At 37.0% G+C, this 22324-nt stretch overlaps 3 long non-coding RNA genes across 6 annotated transcripts; 2 read left to right on the top strand and 1 right to left on the bottom strand.

Moving 5' to 3' along the window:
- The first annotated feature begins 385 nt into the window (after positions 1-385).
- Positions 386-8771, top strand: LOC132619027 (uncharacterized). 2 transcript variants are annotated; one of them, XR_009574469.1, is made up of 5 exons: positions 386-6299; positions 6378-6442; positions 6542-7727; positions 8000-8124; positions 8402-8771. It is a non-coding gene; the product is annotated as an uncharacterized LOC132619027 (long non-coding RNA). The 2 variants fall into 2 exon arrangements; XR_009574468.1 differs by lacking the exon at positions 8000-8124 and having other exon boundaries at positions 387-6299; positions 8402-8770.
- A 5835-nt stretch (positions 8772-14606) lies between these two features.
- LOC132619028 (uncharacterized) lies at positions 14607-17348 on the top strand. 3 transcript variants are annotated; one of them, XR_009574472.1, is made up of 4 exons: positions 14607-14730; positions 15934-16409; positions 16503-16626; positions 16722-17348. It is a non-coding gene; the product is annotated as an uncharacterized LOC132619028 (long non-coding RNA). The 3 variants fall into 3 exon arrangements; XR_009574471.1 differs by having other exon boundaries at positions 14634-14730; positions 15706-16409; XR_009574470.1 differs by having other exon boundaries at positions 14646-16409.
- Positions 17349-18683: 1335 nt separating this feature from the next.
- LOC132619029 (uncharacterized) lies at positions 18684-21196 on the bottom strand. The gene is made up of 3 exons (XR_009574473.1): positions 20996-21196; positions 20216-20269; positions 18684-19500 (listed from the first exon to the last, which is right to left on the bottom strand). It is a non-coding gene; the product is annotated as an uncharacterized LOC132619029 (long non-coding RNA).
- Between the last annotated feature and the right edge of the window lie 1128 nt (positions 21197-22324).

Genomic DNA, 22324 nt, shown 5'->3' with positions numbered 1-22324 from the left:
TGAAGAATATAAAAAAATTAAGAATTTAAAATAATTTTAAATCAATTTTTTCTTAAAAAAATAATAAATAAAAAAGTTAATGAAGTTTTGTTTCTGTTACACTTTGAAACAGGGGATAGTTGATGGGTTAGTTTTAGCTCATTTAATGGATCAGTTTGGACTGATGATTTGTGATGGATCAACTTGGACAGACCTAAATCAGCCCATCTTCAAAATCACTCTAAGCCCAAACCCATCAATAATTGGATGAATTGGGCGGATCAAATGGGTTTGGGCTAATTTTGCCACCCCTGCTAATAACCCAATCAGCCTTCATTTCCCAAAAACAACCAGCCCCAAACGAACCCTAGCTTTTGTTCAAACGAAGCCAGCACGCATTTTCGCCATTTTGGGAAGAGATTCTTTTCACTTTTTACTCCTTCAGGACTTGCTCATCCATAAATGGCAATCCATTTAATGCCCTTGTTGTCTTCCGCCAGCAAATCGAATTAAAAGGGTAACTTTGTTGATTTTCGACCTTTTTTTTTGTTTTCCAGTACGAATTACAGCTGTTAAAGATTAAAATTCAAAATTCAAACAAATTTTTGATATGGGAAAAGTCCCACATCGGTTCAAAGCATAAATTGGTACTCTTAGTTCTTCTATAAATACAGAACCCCTCTCTTCATTTTACAACAACACAAGTTCAGAGACCAAAAAAATTGGGTTTTTACACCCACAAAGGGGTTTCTACACCCCAAGGACTTGAACACTCAGAAACATGACAAAAGTCCTGAGTTTTGAGGAAGTTCTCGCTAAAACATAATTTTTGGAAGTCGATTTCCGCTCGTCAGAATCGATTGGGGTGAAAGGTGGCATCGTCAACTCTTGGCGCCCCCACCGCTGCTCGACAAACTTCTTTCCGTCTCTTTATTGTTCTTCCTATGTGTTCATGTATTTGTTTAAATTAGCCTGTTCAGTGGCATGATTATGTGATTTACTAGTGGATTAATTAGATGCCTTTAATTAGGAACAATTAGTGATCTTATGTATTATATTTTGATAATTCCAGGTTGCTATCTATCTAATTGTTAATTCGAGCACATTTGTTATAAGCTTGGCAACATGCTAGTCATATGATAAATGAATAGGACTTGTAACTAATTTACAGCTCTATTATGTGGCAGATTGCTTCATTATCCATGCTTAGACTAGTCCATAAATATGTGTTGAAGTAGCTAATGGTCATATCTATGACCAGCTCCTTTTGAAGAGGGATAACTTAAAGATCTGGAACAGAAACGAGCAGTGGTATAAATCTTTGTGAACCAACTAATTAAAAAGCTGATTTGGATCTGGCAATGGTATAAAAACTGGATGTTTTGCTTAAATGCCATATGATCTTTTACTGAAACATGAAGTTGATGGACTTGTTTACTTGGTTATGATCTATGTGATTTCATCTTTTCCATTTAGTCTTTTATGTAGTCAATCCTGGAGGTCCTCTATATTGGGATGAGTCATAAATAAATGTGGAAAGGGACCACATGTGTGCTATGATCATAAAATCAACATTCAATTATAGGGATAGGTACTGAGTATCAAAATACAAGCCCTTAAGATGTATTGTATGTCTAGCATGGTCTGTTAGTTAGAAGATGACTAAAAATCAGAAAACTTTGAATTAGTAGAAGGTAAGCCTGGTCATCTAGGCTAACCATATGCATTCTCTAATTGAAATACTGGTCTAGCTCTCCCTGTTTGGAAAATTCTAGGGTGATTGAAATGTAATAGCAATGGCTATTGTTTGGATTTAGTTTGAAGTATAAGTTGTCCCCTTATTTTTTTTAGCTTTTTGTTCACTATGATGTGCTATTAAGATTCCAGTGGTGTGTCTTCCCTAATGAGCTTCACAAGCTACTGATTCCTCTTTATGTTGTCTATATGCAAATGATTCATTTAAATTATAGCTAGCTTATCAAAACTGTCCAAATTCAGTTGTTTTAGTGAGACTAGGTGTCATCTAGACCTTAATAATTGCTGGAGATGTTCTCTAAATATTGTTGAGTTCCAGTAATTTTCCAAATCTGTAGCAAATCTCTTTTCACTGTGCTATTTAGGACAAAACAGGATGCAAATTAGTGTGATCTTTTAAGATGGCTAACTTTGTTTGAAGTGATGATTTCTTCTGAGAACTGCTGGACTAATAGTTTAAGACAATTGACCTTTCCTTTAATTTAAAATGCTGGTCCTAGAACTGGTTAGGAATTTCATGAATATTATTGTTGTGATTTCCTTTTTCTTTAGCCAGGTGATATTACTACTTATTCTGGTTGGAATGACTATATGATTCTTAAAGAAAGATTGAGGGAACATCTTTTATTGACACTTAACATCTCCTATTACAAGTAGATTTTATGAAACTGAATCTGGATCTTAAATGATAAACTAAGGCAAGCTTAGGGATTGGTTTAACCTCCTCCAATGGCCTACCATGCTGAGGTTCTAGAAACCTTTGGATCTTGTGTGGCATTGGAAGATGGATGGTGGTAACCCCCTTTTTATATCTTGTCTTTTAAACTGATGGTTTAGTTTGACGATTCATGATTAGTTTTAAGTTTACTTTTTATTTTCTTTCTTTAAAATGCTGAGTTTGTTTGATGTTGCACTTAGCTCCCTTTTTATATCTTGTCTTTTAAACTGATGGTTTAGTTTGACGATTCATGATTAGTTTTAAGTTTACTTTTTATTTTCTTTCTTTAAAATGCTGAGTTTGTTTGATGTTGCACTTAGCTCTACTCATCTCTTCAGTTATTAGCCTCATGTATGATTCAAATTTGTGCAATAAAGTTGTGCTTGACTCTGTTGCTTTCTGAGGAGTTTGTTGTTGCTGTGTATGAAACCCCCATTTGCTGTCCATTCTCCATCCTAAAAAGGGAAACTGGTAAAGCTCATGTTTCCATTTATCTATCTCTAAACATGTCTAGAAGCAGGTTGTTCACTTTATTATGTATAATTTTCCAGAGTAATAGCAAAGATAAAAATGTTTTGATTAAGACTAGGTTTGATCCCTCACATGTGTTAAGAATCTCAAAACCCCTCAAGACACCAGTTGTAAACTCTATTGCCCTTTTGGAATCTGTCCTTTGTAGTTTAAATCAGTGATCCTTGAGTGTAATTTCAACTTTGTTCTCTTAAGTTCTATATTTTCATTGCAAGTAAGTTCAAGTCATCATCCTGGTAAAGCTTCAATGTTCAAGTTTGGAAAGAACATGTTCTTATTAGCAGAATCACTTTTGGGCTTCAAAAATTTTGGTTAGCTAGTCTTCTTTGACTAATCTATTTCATCCTATATCTGTGAAGTGCTTCAGATTGTCAATGTTGTTTCAAGTTTGTTGTTCTACCCTTTGAGCTTAATATTGTGTGTTACAACCTGTTCCTATTTGATGAGTTCCAGTTATTTTGTCTCCCTTTATTTGACTACACATGTTGTTGTACAGGGAAGATGAAGGTAGTTTATAGGGTAGTTTGAAAGAATAGATCATTGTTAATATATGCTTGTGTTCATATTTAGAAAAATAACAGGTTCACTATCAGAACCCCCTATTTGCATTAGTTTAGCTAAGCCTAGAGTAAGGAGTCACTGTTTGGGCATACAAACCTTAGAAAGTTGTTCATATAAAACTAAAATGGCTAAGTACATTTGCTTTGGCTCATGAATTGTAGTATGTGCTTACTTGGTTGTTCTTCATTAATAGTCCTGAATGAAATGTTTGAAGATCCATCAATAAGCTCTTATTTTAAAGCTAAATGAATATTATAAAATCTGTCTTGGGATTCTTTTTTTGGTTTAGGCTCATCCACTTTTGAAACCTTAGCCTCAGTCTTTGTTTATTACATTAATCCTTCAGCATGTCAAAATACAGTATGCTCTCTTGTTAATAGTCTGCTAAGCCTGTATTTTCTTGATACTTATTCTTCATTCTCTCTTTTCTTTGCATAACTTGGGGGACATCTCCCAAAAACCCATTATCCATGAGATGCTGCCAAAGTTGAGCTTCTGCTGTACTTCTGCTGCACATTTGGCTGAAAACACTGTGCCAACTATTGTGCTTAAATTTTGCGCCTTTGATGAGGACAAACACTACATCATGAGCTCTGCTATAATTTGGGGCAAAGTTGTCCACTGCCTTTGAGGTAAACTCCTGTTATTTATCATTGCTGCACTTGCCGTGCTGCCTAGATTGTAGTATCTTGCCATTTGCTGCACTTGCAAAATCCTCAAGTGCTGTGCTTTGGCACTTGAACTGCTATACACAATTAATGCTTCACATTCTGATACCCTTGCTACTGTATGAAACTGTTGTGCTGAGCTACTTAATTTGGTTCTTGTCGCCTGTTGTGCTTCTTTCACTTTGAGTTTGAGAACATGTTGTTCCTTGAGTTTGGTTTGCTACAGTTGATCCATCTTAAACAACTATTGTTGTTGGGCATGTGTTATACTACTTTTGGGAAGCTGCTATGTTTGAATGGAAAAAGAAAAATAAACTGCTGCTATACTTTTGGGCAAAATAAGCTGCTGCTATACTTCTTTTTGGCAAATTGTTGCCCTTTATTCATAAAGAACAGATGCCATATTTGATGAAAGTAAAGCAGGTGCTGCTGCTATGTTCTTAAAAAGGAACAGATTACTACATTGGGAAAGTCCACTGATTAGAATTTGATACTACACTAGGGCCAATGAAAAAAATGACGTTGGAGGCCATGCCTAGTCCAGAAAGGTTATCCCTCAGTTTGGGCAAAGATGATCTCACATTGATATCACGAGATAGGAACCGACATGCGCCTGGAAAAGCAATTAGAATGGCCACTAGTTTGCAGCCGCGGCATGATCCAGGCTCCTTTGCCATGTTTGGAACCATGAGTCTGAGCCTCCATAATCAAAGCTCTCAAAGTTTGATACGAGTCCGAGGGATATTATATTTTATGTTCCTAATGTCACCCTATGGGGTGTCGTGTCATTTTGACTAACTACTATCCTTTTCACTGTGCGAGGTACCAATAAAACAAGCACGGAGAGCAAGTCTTAAGGACAAAGTAAAAGGATCGGACGTTTAAAGCTTCGAACGAAGGACTAGAAGAGTGCGGGATTCGGGCCCAAGGCCGACAGAGCTAAGTTTTCTTCCCTCTCTTTACTTTGTATAAAACATGCCTATTTTATACATTTACATTCATCTTGTATGAACGTACTTTTTTGTTGTAAATGTTTTGGGTATAACTATTGAAACCCTTACAGGTTAGAACCTAGGATTTGGGTAGACAATATTTCAAAATTGCATCCAAACGATAAAAGAGTTGTATTCCACTTGATTAAAGTGAATAAAAATGGAATTATATTTTCTTGCACAAAGTTGATTGTCTTTGAACATGTCGTTAAAAGTATATTTTATAATTGGAGAAAGCATAAGAAAAGAAAGTCCAGAAACGTTTGGGCTAGACCGAACTTAACGAATTCGAATAAATGGAATTTCCTTCCGGGCCCAAGTTTGGGATATGCCCAGTATACTATCCTTATAAGTAAAAGGACAATATTATTGACAATATTATTTTATCACGGATGTTTTTAATCCGAACTTAAACTACCCTTATTTAAAGGGAAATTCTTTAATTCTTTTAAAGCCAAAATGATATGCCACGATGGTATTTTTTATACGGGAAACTAAACAAAACATAAGCAGTTCATACATAATCACACATTGAAGCTCGAAGGTCAATCGTATTCTATGGATCCTTAATATTGGGGAGCTTAACACTTTCCCCAAGGGAGCACCAGAACCCTTATACAGAACTCTGGATTACGAAGAATTTTTCACTATATTTGAATACACCCTTCACCACTGGTTTACCACGACTCTTTTTCAAAACAAGTCCGAAAGAGCACCAACAAGTTCATAGTAGCTTTTATGCATCCACGTAAAATGTGAACCGTAACACAACACATTATAAGTGCAGGTGTATTGGCAAGTTTAAAAGGGATATCAAGCAGAAATCGAAAGTGGAAGGCTCAATGTGCGAAGTTTAGCCAAGGAAACATCTCATTTCTGTTGTTACTACTTTGAGAACTATGTGGCTTGTTTGAGAAATAGGCCTAATTGACACTATGATGGAGGTGTGAATAATTCTTTGCCGGAGCTGATATCGATCTTTAATCAACCAGGTGATAGGTCAAAAATACATGTGAGACCATTGAATCAAATGGAGGATAAATCGGCATCCACACATATCTTGTTAAATTTCCCAGAAGTTCAACCTTATTATGAGTAAGTTGAAATGAAATGGCAGAAACTATTCATTTAAAATGTAAAAGCGACTAACTTAAATACCACTTTGTTGCACAGTCTCTTTGTGGAGATATATGGCCAAGAAAAAGTACGACCAATTTGCAACGTGGTTTAACAATTACGTAAGTTTTATAATTTTCTAACACAAAGCTACCATAATTACAAACTTTAAAGTTTTGAAATCTACTATTTCTAACTTTCTATTTCTTAACTGTTAATAGGTTCACAATACACCTTGTGGTTTTTATGAACAATTTTTGAAGGACTTATCTTGGGGACCCATTGGTACCAATTGTATGGACAAATATCTTGTTAATGGTTTCAAATTTAATACCCGAGAATGTGCTAACCATATGAAAATTAATAACAGTGGTGTGTGGGTTAAAGGTGCTTATGGTGTTGATTTTTTTGGTGTAATCGAAGAGATTTTAGAATTAGAGTATTCTAGTTGGCCAAGGAAAAAAAATTGTTTTGTTTCGGTGCAACTAGTTTGATCCAACCCCAAAAAGAGGTACGACTGTACTGAAAGATTCCAATATCATTGAAGTAAAGCACTCGCTGAGGTATGCAGCTTATGATCCTTTCGTCATTGCATACAACGTTAAGCAAGTGTACTATGTCCCGTATCCATTGCGACCAGATAAGTCAGATTGGTGGGTGGTTATTAAAACCAAGCCTATTGGTCGTGTGGAAGTTGAGAATGACCTGTCTGCCTTTCAGAATGACGGCATAACACACGCTAACCGAATAGTCAACCTTGAGTTAGAAACTGAACTGGAGCATGCAAAACATATATTAGAAGAAATCGGTATAGAAGAAGTTAATGAAGTTTTAGAAGAAAATGTTGAAAGTGAAACACCCGACGAGGAAGAATGGTTCGACGAGGAAGAAAGTGATGAAAATTAGCATGTTTTTCATTTTAGAAGTATTAAATATGTGTCGTTTTATTTATTTGGTTGTAAGACTTATTAGTATCTGAATACTTAAGCTTTCTTTTGTATTACAAGTTATGATTGTTGTGTACTGCTTGATATTTTTATGCAATTATGAGTTATGATTGTTGTGTAAATGTTAAGAGTTGATACATATGATCCAAAAAATTTATGAAACAGTGTTGGAAAAGAAAATTGAAACAGTTTCTCTTCTTCCTTCTCTTGTTTTTTTCATTAGTTGGTGTTCTTTTTTTTTTTTTATTTTTTTTTTTTATGCATATTGTCATTTTATATGATCTTAATCTTATCCCAGATTTAGTTACTTGCTTTCATAGTCCTTTTTTAATCTTTTAATTGTTTTTAGCTTTATCTATAATATACTTTCTCAAACTTTACTTCTGAGAAATGCTTTGACAAAATCTCATCCCAAGTTCTGGATGTTCAGTTTGGAGTCTCCCATGCAAGTCTGAAATTGGTGAGTCTGAATTAGATTGGTCATAAATGTCAAAACTTGACTCGTTATTGCTTTTTTAAGTTGATTAAAATCAAATCACCTCTGGCTCTGATAATCTGTTAACTGAATAACAGAGAACTTACAATGCCAAGTTGCTTATTCTTTATGTATTAATAATTGCAGTTATCTCTATCATTGGTCTCAAAATTGAAACTTTTTTGGGAGAGTGTAGGTGAATTGTTCTTTTAATTAACTTCTCCCTAAGTCCTTGTAATGTTGTTGGCTCTGTCTAGAGTACCCGAAAACAGAGAATTGAGTACTCCATTCTGTCGCGGTAGCTCTCTGTTCCTGTGGTTGTGTAGTACTTCTTTGCGGGTAATAGATGGACTGAAATTTGATATTTACAAAAATTGTGAAGGTTACACTGCAGAACTACCTCTTGCTATAGCATCTTCCTCCTTTTCAGGTCCCCTATATGAAACCAATAAAATAGCCAATTAACAGTAAATAAAATGCCTAAAGAGAAATATAGTGGCTTACAATAGATTCTTTCAAACACTAATTCGAGGAATCTTACAAGCTTACATGTTCTTTTTTTTTTTTTTTTTTTTTTTTTTTTTTTTTTTTCAGTTCAGCTTCTTTAGCTTGGAGTCCTTTCTCTTTATTCTTCTGATCCTGAATTGTTATATATGCAGGAAAACTTTACAAAAGTTAAAGTGACTATTCTGTTTCACCTTTGAATTATCAAGAGGGATATCAACTGTTGCACCACAATCATATTCAACAGGTTCATGAGGAAGAGGTGAAAGCCTCGAATTTATAGCAGGAGGAACACTTGCAGGATTCTGAAGATTTCTTAGTGAGTAAAATAGTGCATAAGCAAGATGATACATAATCATTCATTGGTATTGGAACTGAAGCATGCAAATCGGTATTCTCACTAATTTTGATACAATCATGAAGAATATTCATCTCATATTCTGTAATAGGCTTGTAAATTGAATATGTAATCGAATAGTAAATTGGAATGAACTGGGGAATTTTTATTGACTATCGAATTGGTACTACAATGTGAATCAAGGGTTACAATGAGAATCACTGAAAGAACTAAGCTAAGCTACAATGGTGAAATAACCGTAATGAGAAGGAGATAAGGAAGGGAGATTAGGAGAATTTAGATAGAGAAAGTGAAGAAGAATACCAGATCATAACTGCCTAATTCCAGTTGGAATTTCCCTTTTTAAACTGCTAACTAATTGGGTTAATCTGGATCGCGTATTTTTTATTTAATCCATCTAATCTGAGCCGTTGATCTGCAGCTCACGTGCTTTGCACGTGCCCTCACTTAATCAGTTCAATTTCCCCCCTTTTATTCCAATTGCAAACCCGAATCCCTAATTTTTCCTATTTCTCATTTCATTACAATGCCGACCCCTTCAAATCGAACTTGTCCTCAAGGTTGAAGTTGTGCTACAAACTCCGGGAATTGACCTACAATATACCCCCAATCCTCCCACGTCGCCTCTGCTTTACTCATATTCGACCAATGAACCAAAACTCGAGCAACAGTTGCGTTGTTTCTTTTCTCCACGCGACATTACAGAATAGCCAAGGGCTGGATGAGTACTCGACCATCACTGTCACAACTCAGAAGCTGAGACTGAGGAACAATGCTAGGTCTAACTCGTTTTTTGAGCTGAGAAACATGAAAAGCTGAATGGATTTGCGACCCTGTTGGCAAGGCTAAACGGTAAGCAACACTTCCAATCTTATGAGTAATTTGATAGGGCCCGTAGTACTTTGCACTGAGTTTAAGATTCCTGCGTATAGCCACTGATGCTTGAGGATAAGGTTGAAGCTTTAAATAAACAAAGTCACCCACTTGTAGGACCCTGTCTGACCTATTCCTGTCAGCATAGAATTTCATACGAGATTGTGCCACTTGTAGATTGTCCTTAAGCTGTTGTAGCATGCTCTGTCTCTGAGCCAAACAAACCCCAACTGCAGTGTTGGTGGGGTGGGGGTAATGAACCCAATGAAATCTGTGTGGGAGCAATTCCATATGGGGCCTCATATGGTGTAGTTGTAAGGGTTGTATGATCGTTGGTATTATACCACCATTCTTTAAGTGGAAGCCATTTTACCCATCCTTTAGGATTAGCCCAAACCATAGATCGAAGGTAGGACTCTAGGCACCTGTTAAGTCATTCTGTTTGCCCATCTGATTGGGGGTGGTAGGAGGATGACATGTTGAGTTGAGCTTGGTTCCCATGGTTTTAAAGAGTTGCTGCCAGAATTGACTTGTGAAAATGGAATCCCCATCGGATACTATAGACTTAAGAAGGCCATGAAGCCGGTAGATTTCCTGGAGGAACACATCAGCTACCTCTTTAGCTGTATAGGGGTGTTTAAGAGGCAAAAAGTGACCATATTTGGTCAGCCTGTCTATTACCACCAAAATAGAGTTTTTATGACCAAAAGAGGGTAAGCCTTCTATAAAACCCATGGCAATGTCTTGCCAAGGAGCATCAGGAATAGAAAGGGGTTGAAGGAATCCCAGGTAGTGCACCTGCTCATTCTTCACTCTTTGACATGTGTCACTCAGATACCCATTTACAAATTTCAGCCTTCATATTAGGCCAAAAGAACACCATATCCAACCTCTTGTAAGTACCCTGTTGTCCTGAATGTCCTCTCAAAGGGGATTGATGGAAAGTTGCGAAAATTCTTGCCCTTAGATCAGTTGCTTTACCCACCCATATCTTGTTCTTGAACCTGATGATGCCTTGGTGCAATGAGTAAAATGGTTTCCCATCAGGGCCAGTCACCAGTTCAGTGAGTAATTGAATAGTTATAGGGTCATGCTCATATGACAATGCAACTTCTTGCATCCAAGTAGGTTCAGCCATAGAAATAGCATTGAGGGAAGATCCCTCCTCTTGTCTTCTAGAAAGGGCATCAGCAACCCTGTTCTCTGCCCCTTTCTTGTATTGAACCTCATAGTCCAAACCCAACAATTTAGTAAGCCCCTTCTGTTGTAATGCAGTATTGACCCTCTGCTCTACTAAGAACTTCAAACTGTGGTGATTTGTCCGTATAATGAAATGATTCACCTATAAATAGTGCCTCCATCTATCCACAGCTGATAAAACAGCCATATACTCCTTCTCATAGGTAGATAATCCCAAGTGCTTGGCTGCTAGAGCCTTACTGAAGAAGGCTAGTGGCCTGCCTTCTTGCATTAACGCAACCCCCATGCCAGTAGCACATGCATCAGTCTCCACTATGAACATTTTGGTAAAATCTGGAAGTGCCAACACTGGGGATGTGGTCATGGCAACCTTCAGTGCTTCAAAAGCACTTGCCTCTCCCATGCTAGTAGCACATGTATCAGTCTCCACTATGAACATTTTGGTAAAATCTGGAAGTGCCAACACTGGGGATGTGGTCATGGCAACCTTCAGTGCTTCAAAAGCAGTAGAAGCCTCTGTACTCCATTGAAATGCATTTTTCTTCAATAAATTTGTTAAAGGTCTGCTTATAACACCATAGAATCTCACAAACCTCCTGTAGTACCCAGTGGGCCCTAAAAATCCTCTCAAAGCTTTGAGAGATTTGAGCTCGGGCCATTTAGCCATAGCATTAATTTTAGAAGGATCAGTGGACACTCCTGCTTGAGAAATAATGTGTCCCAAATATTCCACTTGCTTTTGACCAAAGGAACATTTAGACAGTTTGGCATAAAGTTGTCCCCCCTTTAAAATTGCCAGAACTTGTCTTAAATGATTTAAGCGATCCTGAACTGATTTACTATAAATGAGGATATCATCAAAAAACACCAACACAAACTGCCTTAAGTGGGCCCTAAACACATGATTCATAAGATTTGGAAGGTAGCAGGTGCATTAGTAAGGCCAAAAGGCATTACCTTGAACCCATAATGGCCCACATGGGTTCTAAAAACAGTTTTGTGTATGTCTTCCCCAAACATTCTGATTTGATGGTATCCTGCCCTCAAGTCAATTTTAGAAAATATAGTTGCTCCATTAAGTTCATCTAGTAAATCATCCACCAAGGGTATGAAAAATTTATCCTTAACTGTCATCCTATTTAACTCCCTATAATAAATACAAAACCTCCAACTACCATCCTTTTTCTTCAAAAGTAGTACTGGGGAAGAGAAGGGTGGGTGACTAGGTTGTATAATCCCATTGTTTAGCATTTCTTGCACTTGTTTCTCAATTTCATTTTTTTGGAAGAAGTTATACCTGGAGGGTCTGATACTAACAGGGGCAGCATTTGGTTTCAAGGGTATGTAGTGATCATGCTGTCTTTGTGGGGCAGAGTCTTGGGTTCCACAAACACTTTAGGGAATTTCTCCAAGACAAGGTTGATGTCTTCAGGTACTGCTTCTTCCTCTTGCAATTCAGTAGCTGAAATAGTGAACAAATAGGCCCAAATGGTGTGCTCTTTCCTGAGAAGTTGCCTGACTCCTCCAACTGTCATGCTTTTTAGTTCTGCCCTACTATATATACCCTTGAGTTCCACCCTCGTCCCTTTATGAGTAACCTCCACCTTATGTTTTTCAAAATCTAGCAAAATTGGGTTGTGAGCCTTCATCCAATCACCCCCCAAAATCATGTCATTACCCCCCAACCCTATGAGCCTGACAGAATCTTCCAACACTATTCCTTGGATTTTCCATATGAAAGCAGGACAAAAATGAAAACTCAGGATTTGAGTACCATTTGTAATGGTTACTCTTATAGGCCTGGCATCCTTAATTACACACCCCATCTTCCTAGCAACTTCAATGTCTAAAAAACTATGTGTACTCCCTGAATCTAATATGATAGCTAATGAATTCTTCTTGATTCTCCCTTGAGTGTTATGGTATTTGGTACTTCAGTTCCTGATAATTCATTTAGGCTCACAACTTCAGTTATCTCCCCTTCTGGAAAATCTAAAAATTCCCCATTGTCTTTAGTAACCATGTTCCTTGGTATCTCCTGTATTTCTTGTTGATTCTGCATATCCTCTTGCTCCCCCTCTGTTTGCTCAAGGGAAGCAGCCATAGCATTGATCTGCTTTGTTTTACATATGTGACCTTAATGATACTTATCACCACACTTATAACACAAGCCCTGTGCCCTTCTAGTTTCGGACAGCTTATTGTTGGAGTTACTTAGGTTTGCCTCTCCTGTAGTTCTGTAGGTTGACATACCCCTTGAATTCCCTTGCTGATAGGAGTTACTAGGTCATGCCCCTCTATTCCATTGATTCCTTCCATTTTTACTACTTGATTCCAACAAGTTCTCTTGATGCCTAGCTTTTCCACAACCTTGCTGAATGAATAAGGCTCCAACAATTTAATAGTATGCCTAATCTCATCTTTCAACCCGTCAATGAAAAATTCTAGGAAAAATTCCTCTGGTATAGCTGGGTTCCTAATCAACACCCAGGTCTTTAACTCCTCAAATTTCTCTAGATATTCATTAATAGTGCCCTTTTGTTCAATCTTCTTAAATTCTCTTATTAGATTGAGTCTACGGTTTTCTGCATCTTCAAACCTTTTACAGATTTCTTCAGTAAAATCCTTCCACGTAACATTCCCTTTGCTTATGTGATAGGAAAAATACCAAGATTCAGCCTTACCATTGAGGTGAAGGACTGCAGCTTCCAACTTCTCTTGTGGATTAGTAACATTGTGATACTTGAAGTACCTGTCACACTTCCTTAGCCAGGAACAAGGGTCAATTCCCTCAAAGTAAGGAAACTCAACCCTAGAACTGAAATTTCCCCCGTAGTGCTTGTTAGTGAATCCTTCATGCTGTTCAGCACCTCTGTTCCTGCTACTGCCAGAATTCACATTTTGCATCTGTTCTCTCGGTGCACTTCCCAGTATCCCATTTTGAGGGGGAAGGATTTTTCCCACCAACTTCTCTAGGGTTCGACCCAACTCATCTAGTTTTGTATCTGTATTTTCTGCCTTCTTTCTAGCCTCTTCAATGTGAATTTGTAACTGTGACTAGTTTTTTCACACTATCTTCCATGGATTTGGATCTGGTTTCTGTAATAGTCATCTGGCCAGGAAGATGCTCTGATACCACTTGTAATAGGCCTGTAAATTGAATATGTAATCGAATAGTAAATTGGAATGAACTGGGGAAGTTTTATTGACTATCGAATTGGTACTACAATGGGAATCAAGGGTTACAATGAGAATCACTGAAAGAACTAAGCTAAGCTACAATGGAGAACAACCGAGCCTGAATTTCACCTGCAATGGTGAAATAACTGTAATGAGAAAAAGGAGATAAGGAAGAGAGATTAGGAGAATTTAGAGAGAGAAAGTGAAGAAAAATACCAGATCATAACTGCCTAATTCCAGCTGGAATTTTCCTTTTTAAACTGCTAACTAACTGGGTTAATCTGGACCGTGTATTTTTTATTTAATCCATCTAATCTGGGCCATTGATCTGCAGCTCACGTGCTCTGCACGTGCCCTCACTTAATCAGTTCAATTTCCCCCTTTTATTCCAATTGCAAACCCTAATCCCTAATTTCTTTTATTTATCATTTCATTACATATTTTTAGTTATTTTCTTGAGTAATCTAAACGTTAAGAATATTCTACAAAATGCTCTTAGAGCCTGTTTTGGATGGGCTTATGCTTATAAGCTGTTTGCAGCTTATAAGCTAAAAAAAATAAGTTGGGGTAGTCTAACTTTTTTTTTTTTTTTTTGGCTTATAAGCTGTTTTCAGCTTATAAACTGCTTTAGATAAGCTAAGTCAAATGGACTCAATTATTTTTTTGAGCTTATTTTAAGCACAAAATAACTTTAAGCCGGCCAGCCAAACACTCGCAAAAGCTAAAAACAGCTTATAAGCAACTTATAAGCCAATCCAAACGGGCTCTTAGTGATTTTAATTGTCTCCACTTTCCCATATTCATCCAGTTGAGCATCAATCTATTCAATAACACAGCTTATTGAGACTCCATGAATGTACAGTTGAAAGGCTGGTACTTTTCCTTCCATTAAAAAGAAATCTATATAAAAGCATTGGTCATGAAATTTTATGCTCTCTGAGATTTTTCAAGAGGAGACAGATTTGGGAACTGAGAGTACTTTAGCATATTCCTCTGTTTTCTTGTTTTGGTGTTTTATTCTTTCGAATTATAGGAGTGCTTTTTAACTCTGATGGTTGTTTCAGGATTCATTAAGTACAGTAGTTACAGTTCAAAAAATGTCGTGAGCCTATCAGATTAATAAGCCTGAAGTTTTTCAGCTCCTTTTCTCCATTCTTCTAAAAGAAATCCCTGTTGTAAAATTTTTTGAACAGTGTTCATGATGTCTCCTTTGATATCAAGTATACTTATGGTTCAAGTTTTTACTAAGCTTACTTGAATTTTCTTTTTCTTTTCTGATGTAGTCATCTTGATAGTTAAACAAATGAGTAAACCAAATCTAAAGTTGTTACTTGTCCGAATTTGCCAATTGACATACAAGCTTCTTATTTACAATAATAGGAGCACTATACCATAATCTCTGTAGCTTTACTACAAATACTGAAGATATTGAAGTCCAACCAAACTGAGCATGGGTGGATAGAACATTTGTTTTAGTAGAGATTGCAATGAGAGAGTAGTTGAGTAACTCATATCCTCGGATTTCTAGGCAATACCTCTGAGTTGGCTTAAGAACCAGATTATTTAATCTGTTCTGGGAGCAAAAGAGGTGTTTTTACAATCAAGGATTTGAAAAACTAAGGTCCTCTTGTTTTTTCTGGGCAGTGGTCCATGATACAGTGCTGACACATCAAAATATGCAAAGAAAAAGCAGTAATATTTATAGCATATGCTTTATGTGCGAGGCAGAAACTTTAGATTTTATCAAAAGCAAAGTGGTAGTAACTGATCTTTGTTTTGATGTTTTCGATATAAGTATTCACTGACATGAAAATTGCCTTGTGTCTTTCCGTTTGAACCCTATGATAGGCATTGAACTGTTACATCAGAATTCATGGCATGGAAGTTATTCAAGAGCACCATGGCAATAACTTTCCAAACCTGACTCTCAGCATTAGATATGACTCTGACATTTGAAGTTGTTTTATAGTGCAGTTCATCATTGTGGATCCTTTCTTTCTTGCAGATACCTCAAGAAGAGAAAAATCTACGTATGTCTCGTTCAACATTTTTTCTGACCCTTTTTTTATTGTGTAGATGGCGGGTGATAATAGGGATAAGGCTATTGCTAAAGCCCCGAAAAAATCAAAAAAGAAGAGTCAGTTTATACCACCAGAGGGCGTAATGCCAGGAACCCTTAGGATTCCTGCCAAATATTGATCTACTCCCCCATACCTCTCACCACGTGGCCCTTCATTGCCACAGTATGGGGAAGTCAATGGGTTGGCATTTAGTCAGCCGACTCATGTAACCATGCACCCATTTTTTTGGTCTCAAGGCCAAACAGAACCACAGGGTCGATCTCAATACCCTGGCACACCTTGCACCATCTCACATGGCCTCCCTGATTATTATCATGTATCTCGCAGTACTTCGACAGCTACTCCCAGTTCGACTATATTACAGCTATCGACCTCATATAACCCAAATGATGTGACGTCGGGACATCAAGAAAGTAACTTTGATTCTGACGATGAACCTCCCCAACAAGGAGACCTTGAGACAGTTAATGAGTATGGTCCTCTATATTGAACTTCGATAAGTTGTTTACTTTATTTTAAAACATCTAAGGTAATATTTAAATTAATTCTTTGGTTTTGATGCAGCTTCTATCCGGGCAAAGCAACTAAAAGAGTTTCACAGTCAGTCAAATCACTCTAAAGAGGCGCCATTTCGTCTTGGGGCAAGGTGTCAGTGGATTTGAAGAAGCAGATGTTTGTAGAGTTCAGGGTATTTATTATTTGTAGTAAAATAATATAACTATATGTTGATTGGTTATGGAATGTTCCATATATATTAATGAAAACATTTTAATTTCGTTGCAGACAAAGTGTTCTTGGAAGCCAGAACATGAGATTAGTAGCGCAGAATTTCGAGAAAAAGGTGGGGACTATACTTAAGCATGCGCTACGTAGAGCCCGTGAAAAAGTTCTGAAGCCTAAGTGGATCTGTGATGATAATTGGAAGAAGCTACTGCACTTCTGGGCGACTGATCCGATGTTTTTGAAGCAAAGTGAAAATGGGAAGAAGGCCAAGGCCTCAGATAAGGTTGGATTTCGACACACTAGTGGGGCCACCAGCCATGAGGACGTTAGGATGAAGCTGATATGTAACTCTCTTTAGCTTTGGCTGTCTATTATGCAATTTAATCTTTCCATTGCTTTCGTTGGTTGCAATTTAATCCTCACCGCTGAGTATTCTACTTGCAGAAGAAAGGAATAGGATGTTAAAGGGAGTGGGATTGAACAAATTTCTTAATTTCTACCATTATACCCTTAGGTTAACCATCATTTAGAAGGGAATAAATAATTTCTTACTCACACCGAAACTGAATGTTCTCATTTGCTATGTCGGATTGAAGAACTGGAAATGTGGGTGTCTAGTAATTTTTGGAGGAACACGTTGGTATCATATGTTACCTCATGTATTTACTACTTGGTTTTTAAAGAACAGGGAAGATTGTGTCTAATATCATAGAGCCTTTTTTGCATCTGTATATAGTTATAACAGTAACCAACTAAGATAGTAATAATAAAGTAGTTGTTCCTATTATTCTGATTATCGTGATAACAATTTACTGTTATTATGACTCTGCATGTTCCTCTTAAAGCTTTTCTGTGTTTTTTTAAAGAGAAAATGGAGGTTACTTTGGAAAATGGGATAAGATGGGTGGACCACTGGCCAGTGGCCACAAAGCCAATCTTAGATGGTTGGTTTGCTAAATTGTAGCTATTGAAGAGCGAGTTGCAAGATGAGGGCGTAAATAGGAAAGAAGATTTGCTTGCTTTCAGTTATATCTTGCTATTATTAGTGTATTTTTTTTAACAGAAATGGATAGGATTCTTGTGAAGTAAAACTAACACTGATGCAAAGGAAAGTCACAAAAATCACACATGTTTAGAATTAGTATTTGCTGAATTGTGTCACGCTCGGTGAAAATTGACCAACAATTTCGACTGCATGAAGTCAAAAAAGCCAAATTTTCGACCACAAGGGCAGGTCGTTAATTGATAGGGTGAAATTTTTTTCGACCTCACGAAAAAAAAAATTCTACCTAAATTAAGAAAATACAGTTTTCGACCTTGTTTGGTAAAAATATCTATTTTTATTTAACTATTATTTAACGTTTTTGACCACATGTGGTCGAAATAGGAAAGTGTACAATTTCGACCACATGAGGTCGACAAAAACATTTCTACCTAAATTAAGAAAATACAGTTTTCGACCTTGTGTGGTCTAAAAATCTATTTTTATTTAAATATTATTTAACGTTTTCGACCACATGTGGTCGAAATAGGAAAGAATATACAATTTCGACCACATGAGGTCGAAAAACATTTCTACCTAAATTAAGAAAATACAATTTTCGACCTTGTGTGGTCGAAAAATCTATTTTTATTTAAATATATTATTAATATTTAAAGTTTTCGACCATACGTGGTCGAAATAGGAAAGAATATACATTAAAAAACATTTATTTCACATAACTAGGAAGATTAAATTTCACATACTTGTATCACTTTGGAAACTTAAATATCCAAAAGTTTTACCTTTTAAATAATACTTGTTGAACTAATTAGACTACACTACAACAGAAAAATAGGATCTTGATCCTTATATGGGTTTTAATATAAGGGTTAAACAGACTAATAATTTTTTATTTTCATTTCATTTTTACTTGTGGCTCGTTTTTATATGAAATTAGTTGTTAATCTTGATTTGTTTGCAGACGCTCGAGAGGTCAGGAAGTACCTCAAGATGAAGTCTTCAAGATTACTCACACGAGGAAGACGAAGAACGTTGATGGTACAGAGTAATGGATTGAGCCAAGGGTTCAGCAAACCAATGTAAGTCACTAACTAACAATAATAACTACTTTTTTTTTTTTACTAAATTTAGCTACTAACATTGTATCCTTCAACTTCAAACCGAGTTTCAACAACACTTTGGTGAATATTGTGTCAGTCAGCCAGCCGGGACGTCGATGACCAAAGAGATAATTGATCAGCAGTGGATGGAGAAGGTTGCTCCCCGACAAGGTATGGGACATTTTATGGGATGCCTAATCGAGCCTGTCGTCAATTCCCGTCGTTCCTTCAAGGCGAAGGTGCTACTTTTGAGAGGGAGTGGATCCTAAAGAGTACCAATGTCACGACCCAACCCCATGGGCCATGACTAGTGCCCGAACTGGACACTCATATACGAACCTGCTAGATATAGTCAGACTGAAACTAAGGACAATATGGAAACTTGTAAAAACAAACGAAAGATTCATAACGCCACATATCATAAACCTGTCTCCTGAGGAGGCACGGCTAACCACAGCATAACACAATACGCAAGCCGACAAAGCTGCCACTATATACTGGAATATCCAAAACAAACCATATCGACACAGTCAGATACAACCCACATATGTCTACAGACCTCTAAGAGTGTACAAGTGAAATATGACGGGACAGGGCCCCGCCGTACCCCTGGATATGCATAAGTCGACATCAAAAGATCTGTACCAAAATAATCTAGGCTCCGGAACAATGGAGCTCTCCAAAACAGCTGAGCAGAATTCCTAAGCTGGAGGATCACCAAACCGAGTGTCTGTACCTGCGGGCATGAACCGCAGCCCCCCGAAGAAAGGGGGTCAGTACGAGATATGTACTGAGTATATAAAACATGAAATACAATAAAGAAAATCATAACTGAATAAAGATTACAGGAGGCAACTATGATAATCAAAGATACCAATGCACCTATGCCTTACGAGATGAGAATCATGCATGTCTACATCATATACCATACCCGGCCCATTATGGGACTCGGTGAATAAAGTCATCATATACCATACCCGGCCCATCATGGGACTCGGTACCATTATCATATCATCATATATATACATACGTACCCGGCCCTCTAGTGAGGGGCTCGGTGAACAATGCAGTGAAACTGTGCACGAAAACATACCCGGCCCGGGATTCGGTGAAAGATACATTAACGACATGCACGAGCAGAATAATGAGCAACCATATGCAAACTAAATCATCATCCGAGACTCAATGGAATAATTAGAATGAACTAACACTTGAGAATCAAAGACAACAATCATGTCAAGTACCCCTCGAATATCACTATGGATTATATCAAATAGAACTTCAGGAATCATAGACACGTATCAGGACATAATGAGATAGCTTCTGGAAATCAAGAACATTAGCCATCCTAGTGTCTCTAAGAATAGGAGTTTCTTTGGAGTTTATACATTCATCGTCTGTTTGTCTCACCTAGGTCATGCCAAAAAGAAAGAAAGGATAGTTTTACATACCTTTGATGCTTAATCCGTGATTCGATATGTATACGCTACCCAAAGCACCTCAACCTACATTAAAACGTTAAGAACTATGGTTAAGCTACGGAAAGGCTTAAAACGTATTTTCAAGTTAGTAGCTCGTTTCTAGAAAATTGGGCGGCATTTCCCCTAATATTTAACAACCACCACCTAATCAACAAAACCAACAACAACGACAACAACCTAGCAAACTCTCTTAATCCTTCTTCAACTCAAATCATCAGTGTCTAAGATTATACACCAAACAAACTAACATACGCTTCGTATACGATACCTTGTACACTTTTTTTTCTTCCAAATTTATGAGCCATATCAACAACAACATGACAACAACATTAACTACCAGCCATGTACAAGAAAACTACTTCAATATCATTTTAATAACGAGCTCAAAACAGTCCACCGAAACTACAACATCGAAAATACAATTTTTGACTTTACTTCGCAAATCACAAATACATGGAGAAGAGTATGATATCACCATGAAAAACAAGAACAACAACACATATACATACTTATAACTATATTTCCATCTCTTTAACACAACCAGATCATCCTCAAACACAATACAACAATAACGACAACACTAATCAAACTTAATCCACCATTATTAAATTAGAACAACCCTAACACGGTCAAACAAAACCTTAACATTAACATATAAAATTCCTTACATCCAATTCTACTTAATAAGAGTTAATCTCTCAATTACAATATCATCTACTCCAATTACACCATAAGAAGAGGAAATCTTACCTTAATTTAATTAGGACAGATCCTACAATCACTTGCACCAATTGCACCACTTCTTCTTCCTCAATTTAAATCCTAATGTTTCTGCCTCCCTTGAATGTTTAGAACACCTTTGGGAATTTAATTTAATTTTTTTCCTTCAAAGCCCAGCTGGCCGTGAGCTGCCATGGCTGGTGCTATGAGTTTTTCTTTCAATGAAATGATATTTTGGTGAAGATGAAATGTGATTAAATGAGTCATCAACCCATTTATATATGCAACCAGCCACAATGACATGTGTCCCGCTATGGCATGGACCAATCAGATTCGGCCATGTTGTAGTGGGGTCCATTTAGTACACTAATTAACTTAATTAATCATTAATCCCCACTTAATAATCTAATCATGATTAATTAATCCCTAATCTCCACTAATATTCCCACACTAACTGAAATTTACAAGCAAATCGTGCACTTATTAAAATCGGGATTAAAAAGTCCTTGTCTCATATCTCAAAAATAATCTTGTCCTAGAACGTATGTCGATTAGCTTACGAATAATCCAACGTACAAAAATACGGGATATAACAACCAAGAAATGAAGCAGAAAGTTACTCAACTAACAACCACACTTAGTTCCATGGAGGCAAGGATGTTGGGTATGCAGGCCCAAGTAGACAGCTTACTCAATTCGAGGGCGTTTTCGATTCCCTCGTGTCCTAGGGATGCTCGTAGGTCACAACCCACCCACCCACCCCCCACCCCGACCTTCCCATGGTAGACGATGTAGGTCACAGGCCAACGTAGTCTATGGTCTTGTGGATGAGGATAGCGAGGAGGATTCGGATCATGTCTCTAACACCCAACGTTAACTTTTTTTGATTCGTATACTTTTGGATTCTAATTTTGCTATGTTTTCTTGGATATGTATATGATATTTAAGTGTTTGAATGTAGTTTTGATTAGAATTAGAATTACTTTGAAGGTGAATTTGATTGTACAAAGTAGTTTATGGTTGTTTAACTTTATGATGTTTAAGTGTTTGAATATAGTTTTAAGGATATTTTGAAGTACTTTGAATTTGAATTTGAATGTGTTGTTATGTCGCATTGTTGATGAATTGGATGTGTTGTAGAATAATGTTGATTTGGTTGTTTGGCAGGTGGGTTGCTGTAAAAGCAGCTAAATGCTGATACGTTTTTCCCAAATTTTCAACCACACGAGGTCGAAATTCAGCCCAGATGTTACTAAATTTCGACCTCATGAGGTCGAAAATTTACCTAGAAATTAAAATTTCGACCACATGAAGTCGAAATTTAGCAACAATGTTGCCAGGTTTCAACCACATGTAGTT

This window comes from Lycium barbarum, chromosome 11 (genome assembly GCF_019175385.1).
Source record: "Lycium barbarum isolate Lr01 chromosome 11, ASM1917538v2, whole genome shotgun sequence".
Classification (NCBI taxonomy): domain Eukaryota; kingdom Viridiplantae; phylum Streptophyta; class Magnoliopsida; order Solanales; family Solanaceae; genus Lycium; species Lycium barbarum.
The sequence above is the reverse complement of the archived record's forward strand: the minus strand, read 5'-3'. Positions and strand labels throughout refer to the sequence as shown.